This window comes from Macaca fascicularis, chromosome 2, assembly GCF_037993035.2.
Source record: "Macaca fascicularis isolate 582-1 chromosome 2, T2T-MFA8v1.1".
Taxonomy (NCBI): domain Eukaryota; kingdom Metazoa; phylum Chordata; class Mammalia; order Primates; family Cercopithecidae; genus Macaca; species Macaca fascicularis.
In genome coordinates, this window is record NC_088376.1 from 139,677,124 (window position 1) to 139,682,836 (window position 5,713).

The 5,713-nt window shown below is 33.2% G+C and overlaps 1 long non-coding RNA gene across 1 annotated transcript; it reads right to left on the reverse strand.

The window, feature by feature from the left end:
• Positions 1-1,070: 1,070 nt before the first annotated feature.
• LOC135969532 (uncharacterized) lies at positions 1,071-5,447 on the reverse strand. The gene is made up of 2 exons (XR_010584793.1): positions 5,319-5,447; positions 1,071-2,259 (listed from the first exon to the last, which is right to left on the reverse strand). It is a non-coding gene; the product is annotated as an uncharacterized lncRNA (long non-coding RNA).
• Between the last annotated feature and the right edge of the window lie 266 nt (positions 5,448-5,713).

Sequence of the window (5,713 nt, forward strand, 5' to 3'; positions counted from 1 at the left end):
GAAAGAGCCATGCTAGGTTGGGCTCACTTGTCCACATTCCTCATGGAACAGCCAAGGAAGCTAACATCTAGTGAGATAAGTAAATTCTTCAAGGTGACAAAAATTGGTTGTGTGACTGAAACCAGACTTAGGATTGGTGATTTCCCAATTCACGTAGGTGGAAATAGGTGATGGGGGTTAAGTAAGTAATTTGTACATTATTACACAGATCTCTGTAATAGTTTCTAAAACCATGCGCATAAAGTGTAGTTTTGTTTTGTTTTTTAATGATCACCAGCATTGACTAGTAAACCTGTCTCCCAACCTACTCTACCCCAAATTGTCTGTTCCTTGTTCTTGGAGTCAACTTTGAAACTGAACCCCTCTCATGCCGAGCTAAATATCAAATATGTGAAAGATGATAACATCCACTAACTGTTTAAAAGAACAGTTTCAATTTCATTGACTTTCTAGCCAATGCTACCTGTTAAGTCAATTGCACAAGAGGGACTTGCCAATCGTCTACCATGTATGTGTAGGGAGGGCATGGTGCAGAGCAAGACCGTGTACAAAAACAGTCATTGCCCCCTCAGAAAGTTGACACTCTAGCTGATAGCAAAATGAACTGTCCCATAACAAGATGGAATAGTATGCTGTTCCCATATTACAACCTCATGTGAAAAGATAACACAGTTTGCTAAGAGTCTTTCACAGAAGATCAAACTAAGAAGAGAGAAATTTCAGCTGGAATAAGAAAGATAAGACTGTGGGAAACAATGAATGACATTAGATTCTGGAAGAGGAACTGCATTTGGGAGGAGGAAAGGGAGAGTGAGGAATATTTTTATCTATAAACTTGAGATTCCTACCTCACAGGGTTATGATGAGAATTGATTCGGAAAATTATTTTATATAAACCATTTAGCACCTTACTTGTCATGTTAAAAAATCATGTAAAAATAAATGTCATTTTTATTATTTAATGATACATACAGAGTTGGGGTGAAAAGGATATTATAGAAAGAATCTAAAGTTCTTAGTTCTTAATCCAGTAGCAGAGTAAAATAGGAAAATCATTTAATATTTCAGGATTTATTTTATCATTGATGAAATGAAAGATTTAGCTAAAATCAACTCTGGGATCCATTTTCACTCATAAATTCTATGGTTCTGGGACACCAAACAAATGCTTTATTCATCTATATTTGCCCACAATATGCATTTTTTCACCCACAGGGAATTTTCTCTGAACCATGGACTCAGAACCAGTTAAGTTCATGACTGATATAACACATGAACTTTGAACAATTACATTCAAACACCAGGACAGTCTTTGTTAACATCACCAACTCTCTTTCTTATTACCGGTAAGTTTTTTTTAATCACTGTGTAAGGACCATGAATTCACATTTCTTATAAAGCTGTACAAAGCAAATTGCATAAGAAAATAAATGTATCTTTTCTATTACTTGGTGGAAAAGTTGATTTATAGTCCTTGAGAGAAAGAACTAAGCAAGAAAGTTAAAATTCCATTTACTGTATGAGATTTTTAAAAAATGTAGTATACATGCATGTTGTGAAAATACTAAGTATCTCAAATAATGTGTGAGATTCTCCTTAGAGGTAAAGTTTTATATTGTCAAGACATTTTTTTCTTTTTCTTTTCTATTGAGTAACTGTCTTTATGCTTTCCTTGTACCTGATACTATAAATTAAAAGATTAGTGTTTGGTGTCATTGCATTAATGAAGATTATTATTTACAACAATAACTAGAAAGTGATTGGAGGTTTAAGTCCAGTTACTTGAGCAATTATAATGCTTGTAGATTCCTTTGAGGTTTAAAAAATACATGTTGTTAAGGGAAACCTATTTACTCAAGAAAGCTAGCTATTGCTAATGTACCTTCTTCAGGAAACCAAAACTGTCTCTCATCAAAAACTGCTTCTGGAAAAGACTGGAATTTTATTAACATCTTAGTATAGATTTAAAGAAATGAATCTCTTCTCCTAACAACTAGATTTCAATGCTCTTTTCAGATTCTCTAATGATAAGAGCTAAATAGCATAAAATAATTGAAGACAAATCGATAATTATAATGAATACCTACCGTTTTACCCATCTACTCTTTCTCTTTTTCTCATGCATTTCTCTTCTCTCTGTAAAAGCACTTTATTTTCTCTGGGGAACTGCCCCTCTGTGTTTCAATGTATCCCCTTGGAAATGTCAATTGCAGTCACTTGCCTCTTCATCCTAACTTCTGGCCAGTGTGGGCTATTGACCTAAACATAAATGATGACACATGTTTTCCCTGAAAGTTGGGTCTTGAGCAAAGTGACACACAATTAAAAATCTGGGTGGAGAGTTATTTTGAGTTTTGAGACTGCCAAAGACTTTCTGCAGGGAAGATCTGCGCTCTGACCTTCTGAGCTGCTTTGGTCCCTGTATTTCCTGTGGCTGGACCCCTCCCTCTCTCTGTTTTTCCTGTGAGCACAGATGACTACATTGGTGAATTCAATCAAACATTTGAAGAAGACATAATACCAATTATAACTGTGTTTGGACAACAGAGTATATGTGAGCATTTCCCACCTCATTTGATAAGGTCATTATATCAGATAATAAAGGGTAGAGAAATACATATACTTTATGCTATATATAACAATAAATGTTTTTATATATATAGTGTTTATAAACATATATAAATATTATATGTACTATAATATAATATAGATATAACAGAGAAAAAACTACATACCAATATCACTCATGAACATAGATACAAAATTTTTTTAAAATTAAAAGCACATAGTATCCCATATATATATATATTCCATAAATATATATATGTATCCCAGATATATATATTCCATATATATTTTATATATAATATATATATATATATTTTTTATATATATATATGGAATATATGGAATAATACACTATAACCAAACAAAAAATGCAAGTTTGGATTAATATTTTAAATTCAGTCAATGTAATCACCCCATTAAAAAAAAAACATATTATTTGAATATATGCTAAAAAAGCATTTGAAAAAATTCAATGCCTATTTATACTTGTGAGGCTAAGGAATGTTTTTGGATGCTAATCCAACATGTTGATTTCTGATTAACCTCTGTTCTGGGAATGCTTCTCAGCTTTCTACTTTATCTACTATCACCGTAAATCCTATGCTCCTGTCAAAACAACCTTGACCATAAGACCACAAGTCCTTCCCTCAGGCAGATTCACATAACATTCTTGCCTTTTCCTGGGCAGTCAACTTCAGTTGTCCTGCACGTTTCCTCTCTATGATATATAAGCCCTGGATCTTGGTGGTAATAGCACATGGATCCATGAACTGGTCTCTCAGTTGCCCTAGACTGTGGCTTCTGCTTGTAAATCATATTCAAGGTTTCTGAGAAACTGGGAATGTCGGGCTTTTTCTTTGTCCCTACAGCTTCCTTGGCCTTTTGGGGGAAGGTTTGCTTATGCTTGCTCACTGTAGAACAATACCAAGTGAAAATGTTCAGGAAACAAAAGATAGAACATCTTTAAGATACAGTGCATCTACCAATATCCTAAAGCCAGCATCATACTTGATTCCGAGAATTCAAATGCTTTCCTAAAAGGATCAGGAACAACACAAAGACGCTTTCTCAAACAATTTCTATTCAACACTGTGCTGGAGATCTTGCTGAATACAATAGAAAAGAAAATAAATAAAAGGCATAAATAATGGAGAGATCAGAGGACTGTGTACCTTAATAAATGCAAAGGAATTTACGAAGACAATAACAGACCTAATAAATGAATTTGACATGGGTGCAGAACACAAGGTCAATGTAATACATACATACGCACATGAACAATCAACAAATGGTTGGGAAATAAAAATGTTTAAATACCATTTACAATGAAATCGAAAAAGAAACAAAAATTGTAGGAATAAATCTAATGAAATGTGCAGAAGACATTTTTAGTGAAAGACATTTATACTGAAAGCTACAAAATAATACTGATAGAAGAACAAAACAAATAAAGCATTGACCTGACATGAGTTAGAAGATGCAATATTAAGATACCAATTCTCCTCAAGTTGATTTACAGAATCAATAAGACCCAATAAAAATCCCAAAAGACTTTTTAAAAATAGAAATGAACAAGTTTATTATAACAAGTATATGAAGAACAAGAAGACCTAGAATATCTAAGGCAATCTTGAAGAAGTACTGCAAACTCAAAGGACTTACTATAACTGATGTTACAACTCACTTTGGATCTATACAAATTAGACAGTATGCTGTTCATGAAAGGATACACAAATAAATGAAGGCGCATAATCAACAGTACTGAAACAGACACCTATGTAAGATAACTTGAATTTTGATGTAAGACTCAATGTAGTTCTATGTCTAAATGAAAAGTTCTTTCAACAGTTGATGCCACAGCAACTTCTCTCGAGGGGAAACAACTTGAATTTTACTTCACACCATACATAAAAAGTTAATTTTAGGTTATTCATAGTCTCAAACATGAAAGCTAAGTCTATAAAGCTTTTAGAAACATACATGGAAGAATGCCTTTATAATTATAGTGTAGGCATATATTATTTAAATATTTCTTTAAACAAAAATCAGCCAAGAGAATTTGATAAATTAGACTTCAAAAAAATGAAAACTTTTCTTATCAAAAGTCACAGTTAGGGATATGAAAGGGTAAATCTCAAACGAGGATAAAATGTTGCAATATGTATCTTACAAAGGACTATTATCCAGGATACAAATGAATTACAAGAAGACAATAACTCAAGTTAAAAAGTTAAAAACACTTGTGAATACATACTTCACAGGAGATGATGAAAACCCAATAAGCACTTCATATTATTCGTTTCAATGCTAATACAATTTAAAACCAAAATGTGACATCACTTTACATCCACTAGAATAGTTAATAGTAAAAAGTCAAACAATTGCAAGTAGTGAGGAAGATATGAGAAACTGGATGTCTTGGTAAGAAAAGTGAAATGTAAAATGATACAATCATGTTACAAAACTGTTTGACAGTTTCTAACATAGTTAAATAGCCAACATCTTATGATTCAACAATTCTACTTCTATTAATAGTTAGGTACCCAAGAAAATTGGAAGCATGCATTCATAAAAGATTTATATAACACTGTAGGCCGAGCATGGTGGCTCACATTTGTAATCCCAACACTTTGGGGGGCCAAGGTGGGTGGATCACTTGAGGCTAGGAGTTCAAGACCAGCCCGGGCAATATGGTGAAACCCTGTCTCTACTAAAAAATGCAAAAATGAGCCAGGTATAGTGGTACACACCTATAGTCCCAGATGCTTGGGAAGCTGAGGCAGGAGAACCGCTTGAATCTAGGAGGCAGAGAAGGCAGTGAGCTGAGATCGCACCAGTGGACTCCAGTGTGAGTGACAGAGTGAGACACCACCTCAAAAAAAAGTACAAAACATTGTCAATGACTGTCTTATTCATAATAGCGCAACACTTGAAATATGGCAAATTTCCACCATTATAATAGATAAATTGTATATTCATTAAATGGAATACTCAGGAATAAAAAGAACAGATTTCTCAACCACACAACATGAATCACTTTTTAAAATATTATTTTAAACAAAAGTAGTCAGACACAAATCATTACATACACTAAGATTATATATATATCATATATATATATAACTTCAAAAACAGGCAAAATTAA